Genomic DNA, 14,219 nt, shown 5'->3' on the forward strand with positions numbered 1-14,219 from the left:
TTAATACGTTGTGAATGATAGTAAATATGGTAGTGGATGGTTGCGATATGTAATTTTTTTTTCCTGGTGGGTGTTTCATAAAGCTGTTCGTAAGTTAAGAGCGAGACTGGTGATCATTTCTTGTGGTAAAAAGTGTTGTTCATAGGCGATGGTTCAGCGCATAAGAAAAGACCACCAGTCGTTTTAAAGTCGCTCTAAACTTACGAATAGCTTTATGAAACGGCCCCTGACTGCTAAGAAAGCATGCATGCTTGTATTAATGCAAGTAACGAAAGGACTGACGGCTTTAGCTCCAATCCGAGGAACGTATTAAGGATGATTTTTTTTTTAATGCCATACATAAGGGCACATGTGCACTCATTTTAAATCGAACCCGGGTCCCCGGAATACAAAACCCCCGCCCCACCGACTAAGGTATTTTGAATTTCCTTCAGCAAGAAATTCATCCACATTGTGCTGCACTCAACACAGGTGAGGTGAATGGCTACCCGGCAGGATTAATTCCTTGAATGCATGAGCGCTGAAAAGCAGCTCGAGCTAAAGCCGGGGGTAATGAAATAATAACAACACGCATCGGAATATAATATTTCTAGATAGATGGTGATACATAAATGGCTATTGTTATTATTGTTATTTTTATTATTATTATCATTATTACTATTATATGGGTGCAGGGTTTACAGAAAAAAATACGAGCGTGAATTGCTGAACTGGTTGAATCGAGGACATGACCTTTCGTCATCTCTCGTGTGAGAACTTTGGCGCACACCTAGATATATAGACATTGTTCGAGTTGATAGTTCGGCCATCTCTGCTTGCCATATCTTTCTTGACCGATCTTTATCAATGCCACATGTGATTGATATTGCTATTATGCCTTTAAAAAGGGCATATCTCCTATGAAGTGTTTACAATTTTGATCAATGTGTTATCCCCCAAATGGCGGTAATAACCAGCTCACCCTCCCCTCCGTTTCCCAACACACACCCACACATGGCTTATCAATCCAAAGATGATTTCCTGCAACTATATATTTTGTTTTCCATTATGATTATAATAATTTTTGTCTGGGGAAAACATGTTCTAGATCCGCTTCGAAAAGTTATTGTTAAGCACTTGTATTTGTCCCAATTAGATTTCCAGGTGAAAAATCGTAAATTATGTTTTGTATCCCCGTGCGAGAGTAATTTAGAGATAATCTTCATAGTCGTTGCCGGTGGATGGAAACGCTGGTTAGTCAAATCGGATCCAAATACCTTCCCACTTCAACAAGTAGGTATCCTTTTATGCAACACACACCCACACGTGAGCGCACACCCCAACACGCGCACACACACTGCTTATCAATCCAAAGATGATTTCATGCAACTATATATTTCGTTCTCCATTATGATTATGATTTTTTTCCAAGGGAAAAACAGTTCTAGATCCGCTTCTAAACTGTATTGTTCATCACGTGGGTTTGTCCTAATTAGATTTGCAGGTGGAAAATTTTAGATTGTGTTTTGTATCCCCGTGTGAGAGTAATTTAGAGATAATCTTCATAGTCGTTGCCGGTGGATGGAAACGCTGATTAGTAAAATCGGATCCAAATAACTTCTTACTTCAACAGGTAGGCATCCTTTTTATACAACACCCATCCACACGTAAGCGCGCACCACCAATACGCACACACACACACACATAAACTGTTTATCAATCCAAAGAACTATATATTTTGTTTTCCATTAAGATGATTTTTTTAAAGGGAAAACAAGTATTAGATCCGCTTCTATACGTTATCGTTCAGCACGTGGGTTTGTCCCTATTAGATTTCTAGGTTGAAAATTGTAAATTGTGTTTTGTATCCCCGTGTGAGAGTATTTTAGAGCTAATCTTCAAAGTTGTTGGCGGTGGATAGAATAGCTGATTAGTCAAATCGGATCCGAGTAAATTCCTTCTTTAACAAGTAGGTATCCATTCTTTTATATATATATATAAAATGGGGTTAATATCAAATTATTGGCTTCTTGAGAAATAACAGATTTATAACATATTGTACTTTGCGCTAGGCAAAAGTTTCCGTCTAAGACACCTTATTTCGTAAAAAAAAAGTCCTAACATGCCTCTTACCCCGCCCCCACCATACCCAAACTATTTTGTTTCCTTTTTTATTTAATAGGAAGTTATTTGCACCCATACATAAAACCTCTCATAAAAAAATTAAGAAATTAAAAGCTCAATAAATTACACCAATGAGATATTTGGTGAACTATGAAACAGTAACTTCTACATGACATCTAATTCATTCACTTCTGTAAAGACCACAAACTCACACACACGCCCTTTTTTAATTTAACAAAATGTTTGGCACTTAAACACTCTAAGATTAGGTAAAAACCTTTACTGAATTATTTAAAGATTATATGAACCACACTATTACATAGAGTGTGTTGAAAATAATCTTATAATTTAGAAGGGCGTAATAATGTATTTATCCAAATTTACAAAACTTAAGAAAAACAATCTAAAAGTGTTTCTGCCACCATTATTTGTCTATTGTTCACTTTATATTTATTTAACTATCCATTTACTCATTCATTAATTTATGTGTTTGTTATTCTTGTTTCCGTTACAGATTGTATCTAGGCCTACTTTATTTTATTTCAGGTCAAGGTTAGGATGCTACGTTGAAATAACATGTATTCACCGCATTCACGACAGTCTCAATGCATTACGATACTTTTATGGGATATACGAAAGAGAGAAAAATCGCTTGTCAGGACGATTTCTCTCGCACGATTCGTTCTGGAGCAATCAGACAGTCACAATTGCTCATATTTTTGTTTTTCGAGGCCACCCTATCTATCATTATCCCTTGCTTATTTGGGTTGACTGTGAATCGTGGAGAGCATGCGAAATGATCTTGTTTTCTTTGGTGTGTTTATATTGGAACTCACGCTATGTGTGTTCTCAACAATTTGTGTTATTTAGATATTACAGTTTATTTTAGCGTCGAATTTGTCTAGAAAGTTTACCGTCTCTCTGTGAGGCACTGCAAATGAATGTTTGGCTAGTCAAATGAGAAAAAAAATATAACATGATTTATGTATTCAAACAACCTACATTCCACCACCCGAACAGCGCGTCTCATTGTCTCAAGACTGTTTGATATTTAAACTTCTGTATTATCTATGCTACCATGAATTTCATAGTCAAGATGCGACTAAATTCGCAGAAGCACCTCGGTCGGCAATCTGTGGTTATCCCCTTATGATCCATTAAAATCCTAAAAATATTCGCCGTTTTCCCTACAACAATGCAGACTCACTGTATGAGATAATTTATTTCACTACAACCAATAATTTACAGTATATATTTATTTACGATAATCACATTAATCCTTTTTTCTCCTGCACCTCAACGTTTCTACCGAAAATGCCTGTCACATTTACTTTTATGTGGTATACATACTATTTATACATAATTTCTCTTTCACTGTTATGTGACAAGGAGGAACCTCCGGCTTAATTTTTTTTTGCGAAATACATTCAAAGCCACTAATCTACTGCAAGTCAATTTTTAATGAATCTCCGATATCGCTGTTTGCATCAAGTACATTTATTTTCTGTCGATATGATTTAATTTATCATTACATTAATTAATTAGATGAACATTTGTGTTTTTTTTATATTTACTTGTGGCAATGCAAACAAAGGACTGATTGAAAAAAAAGTACGGAATAAAGTCAATGAGAAAATGTATGCGATAAAGTATCATATGATTATGACATTTGCATAAATGAACATCGTTTCTGATTGTACAAACTTAAGAAATTATTACACGCAAAACATTGATAAGAGCATCGAAATTGTACTGAGGATATAGTGCAGTCACGATATCCATAGACCTACATGACCTTTATTTGAATTGTATACCATTCGTCTTAATGCCATTTAATGACAAGCGGCTTGTTCAAATACCAATTGATGCTAAACGATGATGTCCTTGTTTAATGGTAGTATACCAACACATATCGTACAGAAGAGAATATGTGGCCATTCCTGGTTCATCAAGAATACATCCCATCCACCATCATCATTATAGGGAATTTTCGCTCACCGACCTACGTAGGTTTGAAAAAAAGAGTTGTAGCATTTGAAATACCCGTCAAATGACAAAGGACAGCATGGATGTCTTTGTCGAAGGTTGTTGAAACGAAAAAAAACAGTTTTCAGAGCTAATGACAAATCCAATTGTATCGTTTGTCAAGACGCAATGACTAAACTGCTGTGTTGATTCATCCGTGTTTGACAAAGTCCTGTTTGTTGTTGGTCGGTATTTGACAATACATTTACTCTGTTCTTGAATGCTCCGTACGTCGCTGAGCCAAAACTTCATATTAACGCAGATTGACGCGTTCGAGACATACAAACTCAACTTGCATGCAGACCTGTCTGCCAGTTGCGCAGTGTTAACCTTCCTTTCTTAAAGAAATTACTCTTATGATTCAAGGTTCAATAGTACGAGTTTTATTTACATTTCACATGAACTGGAATTGTACAATACTTATAAAAAAAAAAACAATATTTAGTGTATGATTACTGAATGATTTTAGAGTAGATAAATTTGTCATGCAATCCCCAAAATAAGCAATAAGACGCACAAAGTTACTTTTGAGATTCTTATTGAGTTTGAAAAAGGCATATGAGCTTTGAAATGATAAATAATTTAGCACAAAAATTGACCAGAAAGTACCCAGTTTTTGATTGCATGTAGAATTCAATGGGAGTTTCAAAGAATACAGAAGGTTCGAAATATCGGGTTCGCTCAAGCATGGAATTTCCAAACTGTACAATCACAGGCAAACTTCTGAAAGTAAACTTTTGTATCTAATTTAATTTTTGAAAGTGTTGATAAGGAGAGCTACGCGTTGAGCACTCTAAAGAATGGAATTCGATCTTTATAGGTCACTTGATTTATCATTAATTGCCTTCTAAATGCGATGATTTTCAGTGTTATGCTAGTTCAATGTTTCTATATTCAAATCGTTTGTTCAGATGACTCTGTCTTAAAATCACAAACTAAAATCCGGATTGTTTAGCTCTTGCAGTATATTGTAATGCACTGTGCTCTGTCATGGGAATCTGTGATCGTGATTATGTTTGATTTTTTCTCCATAATGGAGAAGATATGGGAGGTGTCTGTTATCACTAGATGAAATGAGCTGGAACAATGGAACCATCTTCTTTGTATATATCAACGCACCGAGCGGAACCAGCGAAATCACCGACATTGCTAATTGGAACCGAGGGACGTGAGGGATGGCATTCACAATATCTAAGTCATCAGACATTTTCAACTTTTATCTCCACAAATGGCGAACGTTAAAATGACGGTTTTTTTTTTTCTTTCTTTTTGGAGCTGGTGCTTGGGTCCCCTTCTGAAACAAGCTAAATTCCTCTTTGCAACTTGAGACAAAATAGGTGAATATGAGTTCTCCGGGAAGAATGATAGAGGACTCGAGACGGGGAGAAAGGGGGGGGGGGGTTAAGGGGAGGAAGGCTGAGAAGTTGAGATGAAAATATATATCCCTTGGTTTAAAACATTGCTGATTCTTTGAAAGATGATATTAAAACGGTTCAAGTAACTAGGTGTAAATTTATTCAAATATAATGGTATAGTGATAGGTCCATGGTATATAATCGGTTATCAATAAAAGAACAGGATTACCGTTCTTAACGTTAAACTGCTCTGTTTTAATACCCTTTGTAAATTTCATGAAGTGGTTCTTGACTAAAAAGAGGCGCATTACGTTTGTTAACAAACATGTATTATCATTAGGCCTCAGCAAAATGAAGCTAATTTTTTTATTTCGAGAACGAAATAAGCGAGCCCATTTTCCCCTCTTTTTATTGAAAATACACATATAAATACTTATTTTGAATGAACTTGAGAAATTATATCGCATGTAATCCTATTTCTTTTTATTTTTCCGCGTTTTTATTTGTCTGGGGAAGTGGGGGGGGGGGCTTTTGGAACTTATGGGTAGCATAGTGTCCCCTAAAGTCCACTCGTATTTGGACAATGCAGTGCGAGTACGTTTAATCTGAACTACAGTTAAACTTCCAGATTAACATATTATTGGACCTAACACAAATGAAATGACTTCAATGCTTTTTAAAAACACTGATGATAAAACAGGACCTGAAGAGTATTAATGGTACAAAAAGTACAGACGGACATATGAAAAAGGAAATAGAATCCAGCGAGAAAGAAAGTGGGCAAGTCCGCCGGGGATCGGTCAAAGAGTCACGCTCAGATCTATTCCTCAAAAGCAAATGCACTATGGGCGTTTAGCAAACAAAATGTACACGGAATCCCGTACAACAGTTCAATATTGACAGAAGGCATGCATGCGACATATCGCCGCACTTTACTCTTGTTCTTTGGCGCTCCATTTCTTCCCAATTCTCTCGGTTTTGCCATATATCCCCCAATAGGCGTATTCATGAGGGGGGTAAGGTAAGGACCCCCTCCCACCCCGCCTCGCCATATCAAAGACAAGACCGGGAGGATGTTTTGCAAAGCTCATCGTAAGTCATCTATGACTTGTGTATTCCGGAGTTTTCGCATTTACTACGGGGAAACTCTCTAGAACTCGACAATTCCTTTGAAAATGCAAGTCCAGTGACAACATGGACAATGGAGAGCTGAAAGGCCTTTGTCTCAAGTTGGTGGACAGGGACAGCTTTGAAATATTTTGATGTCTGGACGACATATTTGCAATTGTTCGTCCTGAACACATCTTCGGATGATCTGCTGTCCCAGTCCACCAAATTTCGTCAAAAGCCTCCCAGCTCTCCATTGCGATTTTAATTGCATGTTCAAAGGAATCGATGCGTTGTAGAGAGATTCCCCGTAGTAAATGCAAAACTACATATTTAAGCACGGCTGGAACATGTTCCTGGTTGCTATGTCAGCTACAAAGAAACTATCATGTAGCCCAAGAAAAGGGTTAACAGTGGTTTGCAATATTCGTCGGCAGTTACAAACTGTAGCTACACGATATGCCTACCAGATATATTTTACACTAAACGACACATATTAAAAAAACAAGATATTGAATTGTGAAATAATAAAATGTACATGTAAGCTCATACGCGCAAGGCACTCTCGCTCACCCACCCATCACACACAAAACTGCATGCACAGGCACCTCACTTTAAATGATTCCCCGGTCCGATATTTTCCCTTTGGGACTCCCAAAGCTATGCAATATATTTTCACAATTGTCTGGATATTGGCGCATCAAACTCTTTGAAAAAGACATCCTTATTTTTTCCGAGAACGGCAAACTTTTAACAAAATGAATTTCTTTGTTTTCATCTTTCTTTTTTTTTTCAAGTAAGAAAGCAAATTAAAAACTAGAACATGTTCACTGATCCCCGAACATGCAGTGATTGTGTGATTATTACCCGTTTTCAAGCTCTTGTATTAATCCCCTTGACAACACGTAGATTATCGCCAAAGATAACTAAGGTGTGCTTTAAAAAAATGGAAATAATACAAAAAAGGAAATAAAATATAAAAACAAACACGCCAATTATCACTTTTTCGCGTTAGTCAAACCATGCTCTGATAGAACGCGCTCTTGAGTTGTATCGACCATGCGCGCTTCGAAAGTTTGTCCGACTTAACTATCTGTGACACTCATCCATATTCTGTTTTCACTAGCCCCTCCCCTTTCTTGTTCTGTCCTGATTGCCTGACCCACAGTCATACTTACATCTTCTCTGTCAATATCCACTTTCGCCCATCTTTTACCTTTCGTTGTCGTATCTTGAGCGTGAAGAGTGAAAATTTTGATATGTTGGTTTAGTAGAGCCTCTCGTTATCGTTTCTCGTTCGTTAAGTTGTTTGAATACGGGCAACGACAAACACAACCCACTATCTCTCTCTCGCTCATGAATGGCGATGAGAAATTGAACATCATTTTTTTATAGAAAAGTCATAATTTTGAAAAAAAAAGTTATTGCTAAATATCATTAGTGTGTACTCTCACTGATTTTGGAGTCATATTTGCAATAAGTTTTATATGTAAACAGTGTCGTGAATGGCGTTGCAACTAAAAAAACAAAACAAAACAAAAAAGAATAGGAATAGGAATCTGACTTTGTCGTAAGCTTGAAAGTTTGAAGAGAGTTCCGCCTTTTCGTAGTGTCTATTTCAATGTTCTGTATTGATCTTTCTTCTATTTTCCTGAGATTAGAAATAATGAAATTACGTTCATAAAATAAAATTAACGTAGGCATGGTGTGTCTATTCTTTTGTCCAATGGCAGTCCATCGTGCACATAATGCTGAATTTTTAATTTCACAAGGTTTGTCGCGTTTGCCAGGTTAACATTATACTTTTTACACATCAACCACTTTTTTGTTGTTAAAAGGAAGAATATTGCTAAGTTCTTTTTTTTTTATATAACCATGTTCTTGCATGTGTAAATGGGCATATTTTTCTTCAGTTTTATCGTGTATATCAAGCTACGAAGTAACTGAAAATAAATAGCAAATACCGATGTAGGCCTAAAATAATATTTATTTTCATTGTTAAGCTACTCCTAACCTGTTATTTATTTCCTTTTTTAAATCGTGTGAATAAAGTTGGACAAATAACAAAAACAATATTTGACAAAACAGAGGCTGGGTTGTTGTCAGCTGTAATATCTTTCTAAAATAACCACTAAAATCCCTACAAATATTTCAGCTAACTTATATATTTGGCATTATAGCATGTGGAACATGCCATCGAGTAATGTAAATGAAACCAAATTCGACTTTCAGTCCCACACACTGCCTTCGGTGTATGTTTACCGACGAACATGCGAAAACCCGAAGAAACCGCTCGTAGAAAAAAGTCAAAACTGGATTAATATCGATTGTTTTCTTCCCAGACCGCAAGGAAATGATGAAGAAGACAAAACCACCAAAAGGAAGACATCATCATGGATGGATATAATTAATCTTCCTCTTGTAATAGAGTCTCGTGTCTTCCCAAGGGATGAGAAAGTTCATGTGCTAAAATTACAATTTAATTCCGTTAAAAGCTTTGGTCTAGCCGGCATGAGAAAACGCAATCAAGAACTGTCCCTCGCTCGCCCGTATTTAATTTCGAAATAATGGGAACATGAGTTATGGACGTACAACTTCATGCAGAGATCGTGGTGTGCCCTTTTCTTTAAGTCAACATAATATCCGTCGTAATATGTGTATGGTTGCCCTAATGATATTAGTCAATGTTTTGCAAAAATTATAGTGAATATTTGTCCAATAAATGAATCCCCCTTTTCACGCGATTCAAATATTGGATTGAGGAGACAAATATACATATGTTTTCTTTTGGAATATAATGATACTTCATATCAAGAGGGCAATCTATTCCATGTTTGTGCTCCATTGTTGACTACTAATCCATTTGTTCTATGTCTTGTTAATCGATGATTATCACGGATAACATTATTGGTAAAAGGGCCCGTTATCATTAGCTTACATAGGAAAAGTTTCCATATGCAAACCCATTTAAAGCGAAATTAGAACAGGAAAGGAAAACCCTAAACTATGTCTCAAAATACATTCCAAATAATGCCTCAATGACAGAACATTTAAAATGTTATGTTTGTTTTATTCAGTAGCATTTTTTTTTCCATCTAGTCACAGGGGTCCGAATTTTTAAACGGATTCATGATAATAAAGCAGCTGCTGGTGCTGGTGCTGATAAAGATGATTTAAAAATCGGTAAGGACATTGACCTTGGAATGGTCTTTAAGCTTTAAGCATGGAGTGATGCCGGTCCAAGTATTCCGTCTTTAATATGGTCACAGGTCATTTTATCATATACATTTATGGTTTGTGCTCACGCTTTTGGCCACATTTCAACGGATCTCGTAAAAAAATTTATTAATGAAAACTCGATTTTGAGGTTTATCTTGGTATAACTCACCGAATTGTTTTTCGCCTTCTATTTCAATTTAGATTCATGGAAACGTGCAAGAAAAGCACGAACTATTAAGCATTCAGCCTACGGATGTAGGCCTACTTTTCGATGCCTGTACCACATGCCTGGATACATAAATCTTTTACAGTCTAGTAGAGATAAGGAGCTCAAAAATTAATTTTGTTGAGACACCACATTTTATTACCAGTGCTGCCTTTCTTTTGTTTTAAGCATACCAGTGGGAGTAAGCTACTGGGGTACGTTATTTCACACTTGCATGGAGCCGTTGCATGAAGTCACTTAGACTACTGGCTGCAGTCAGTGACGTCAGATGCGGGCCTACGAAATCCCATGGGGACCTCTGCACTAAGGTACAACCTATCATTCATGCACGGTCACACTTACGGATACTCTCTGCAGAACTGATCTTGCCATCGAAAAGCCATGAGAGATGGTAAAAGTTGTACACACATAACTCGGGTCTTCACTATATGTATATGTATATACACACACACACATACACACACACACACACACCCACACACACAACACACACCCACACACACATCTATATATATATATATATATATATATATGTATATATATATATATGGTTTGGGGTATATAATTAGTTATTCCTACAGCGTTATTACTTTGGAACATCTTATCACTGCACTGGGGGGACATCGAGCATTGTGGTCTGGTGGTTGTGACTCTCCCCTTTGAAAAAGAGGGTTGTGGGTTCGAATCTCAGCCATGGTGTAATTTCCTTCATCAATAATTTGATCAACAACCCAGGTGAGGTGAATGGATACCCATCAGGATAAATTCCTTGAAAATCCTGGACCTAACCTTCAGAAGCTAGGGTGAAAGCCGTGGACAGTGTACATCTACATCTACATCTATGTAGTGTACATTGAATGAGCACCTACATGTACATTATAGGCGCCTCATCATGAATGCAATTATCATTATCTTTGCCTTATTGCAAAAGGAAAAAAAATACACGTTTCGTTTTTAATTGAATATCTGTTTAAAAATTTTGCTTTAACTATGTAGCGCCTTCAACAGAATATAAGCAGAATACGATGTTATTAGATTTAGATCATTGATAGTCAAGTCGTTGGGATATCATGATAGGCACAGTAATGATCAATAATTGTAATAATGATGGTGACGATGATCATGAGGCTGTTGGTGATATTAATGACGATTATAACATAAAAACCTTAAACGAAAGAAGAAAAAAAAGACTCGAGCTAGTAATTCACTCTTCGGACAGAAAATGCTCTCCTCTAGAGCAAGAGTAATGTCTACTTGTTGAGAGTGAATTTCCTCCTCTTAACATGCTTAACCAGTGGCATTCGTTTGAAACGCCCGAGTTCTTTAAATAAATTAGGTAACTCTTAAATTCACTCCAAATTGAGTGATCCTTGGCGCTACTAATGAGAGTGAGGAACGAGTGGAAACATTTTTTTAGAGAGAGTAAATTAGGTTATTCGTATGGTACATTATATTCTATATGTAAAAATTAGCAAAAGTAAAGAGGGTTGACTGAAAGGGCAAATATCATTTCAAGGTATTGTTCATACCCAAAAGTGCCCGTTTTGTTATTAAATGACGCGGTATATGCTCGAAAACCAAGGTCTCTGGCATGTCTACACCATGTGTTGTGAGAATGTTCAATGGCAATTGTACTTTGAGGGGGAGTAAGGGGGTGGCGATGGAGAACAGACGCTGTAAGAGACTATGGCCCGTATTCTGAAGTCGGGTTTAGCTTAAACTCAGGTTTAAAGTTGTGGTTTAAGTATGGACAGCCAATTGTTACATGAATCACTAACGGTGTGATATCATATTTCAGCTCATTTGGCTCTCAAATCATTCATAATTGTCTAGGAAGTATATATAGATTATTGTTTTCACCATCAATGAATCAGGAAAGAGCACAGTAAACATAAGAAACGTACAACTTAATGAAAAATTTGATAATTTTGGCTTCCCATACTTAAACCACAACTTTAAACCTGAGTCTTAGTTAAACCTGACTTCAGAATAATACGGGCCTATTTGTTTTCAAAAAGATCACTCATTGACGAATGACCACTTAACCATACGGACATAATTGTGACAAGGATTGGGGTGTGATGGTGAAACGTTATATTGCCTAATACCTCGGTCACATTTGCTCTACGGCGGCCGTACGTCGAGTAGAAAACAGCCGTTGAATTAATTTTAATTCAAATCACCTCTATGTAGCTGATACAAAAACGTTAAAACGGCTGTTTTTGACTTGCCGTACGGTCGCCGTAGAGCAAATGTGACCGAGGTATTAGATTCAAACCAAACACACAGATTTAGCTATTTTAAATAATAATTGCAATCTTTAACGCCACGGAAAAGTGACCAGTAAGCTATAAAACAAAGTAATCAGTAAATTACCATGGTACTGCCGTTCTCGTTCGGCAGGCTAGGTCTCCGTGTTGCTCTTACAGTAGTCCAGTGGCCTGAAACACAATGCTTATCAATCATCGTGGTAAAAAAATGTAATGATTGATTGCTTTGATTACAATGGACAATCAATCGTAAAAAAAGAAGTGTATGATTGATCGCTAACCATTGAGTGGGAGGAGGGGGTATACATCCTTTCAACGCTGTTTATCCATCTTTTTTTCTTCAATAAGTTTTGAAGTTTGTGTCATCTTCGTTGCAGAATGTGTTAAATGCAAACATTCCTGGCACGCTTTCGGGTGAACGCCTATGTTATGTATCTTCGGGATTTTATGACTTCCTATACATGATAGCAAACTAATGCCGTATATAATGTAGTTTTATTATTGTACAAATATACACCAACACGCGAAAAATTGTCTAGCATTGTGGCAAAGATAGGTTTTTCTTTTAAGGCTGTTACTTCAAAAGGCGGAGATGAAAAAAAAAAAGGAATCAAAATTGACAAAATTAGGGTTTAAAATGAGGAATATGTCTTCTCGGCACCACCCTTCCCCATGATCTGGTGGTTATAAGTAATGGATACCATCATCCCAGGGTGACACAGGTTCGACACCAAGGCGAACGACCGTCTCTTGGGACTTAAAATCTATTCCAGACTTTCAGAGAACCTGAACTGAACATGTCAGAGAGTAATAATGCCATTAAAAAGAACAAATGAATTCATGCAATTTTAATAGGTATAAAATCAATATCACTACCAGCAAGCAGACACCCCCGAAAAAAATATGTACATGTATGTATATATATATATATATATATATATATATATATATATATATATATATATATATATATATACATATATATATATATATATATATATATATATATATATATATATATACATATTTATATATATATACATATATATATATATATACATAATAATAAAATAAAATAAAATAAAGATAAAAAAATTAACGAAAAACTCTTCAGATAATAACATTCGAACAATGAGTACTTATAACATGTTTGTAATGATATACAGACAAAAAGGAATGGAACAACGGTTGTCAGTTTCGAAACTTTGTTTTTGCTCTGAAAATGTAGTCTGTTATCTAGCAGTGGAGATAAAACGGCGGTCCCATCATGATTTGATGTTGTCTTCTCACTTGTCTGTTCTGACCCCGCCAGAAAAAAAGTAACTTACGCCATCTTTGGTAGGAAATGCGTTGTAGGCCAGCTTCTCTTCATGCATGGCTAAGGTGAGCGCAGTGTTAATACGCCCTCTTAGGTATTGAGGAGCTCAACCAAGCTATCGCCATGGGAATGCATTGTTGTTGTTTTTCGATGCTATGACTTTAATATTTTACACTCCTAGCCAAGATACTTGGATCGTGTGTTATTAATACACGCTCATCCATGCAGACTATTATTGCCATTGGAAATGATGTTTCCCTGAGTAGCGAAAGCATGGTTGTAGCCAGGTCACTTTGAAGCTATATGCTGATATGTAGGTTTCAAAAACTCTGTAAAATGTTGTAACAAATTTCGTAAGCAATTTAAGTCAAATTTGGTGGGGATTTTTTTTACCTGATTGCTAAGAAAGCATTAATGCTTGTAAGCAAGCAACCAGAGGACCGACGGCTTAAGGTCCTCTCCGAAGGACCTGGTACTGAGGATGTATGCCTTACCAAAGGGCACTAGCGCACCAAGTGGGAATCGAACCCGGGTCACCGGAATACGAATCCCCCGCTCTACCGACTGAGCTATCGCGCCTCCTTTTCGAATTTCGA

Source organism: Lytechinus pictus, chromosome 9 (assembly GCF_037042905.1).
Source record: "Lytechinus pictus isolate F3 Inbred chromosome 9, Lp3.0, whole genome shotgun sequence".
Lineage (NCBI taxonomy): Eukaryota > Metazoa > Echinodermata > Echinoidea > Temnopleuroida > Toxopneustidae > Lytechinus > Lytechinus pictus.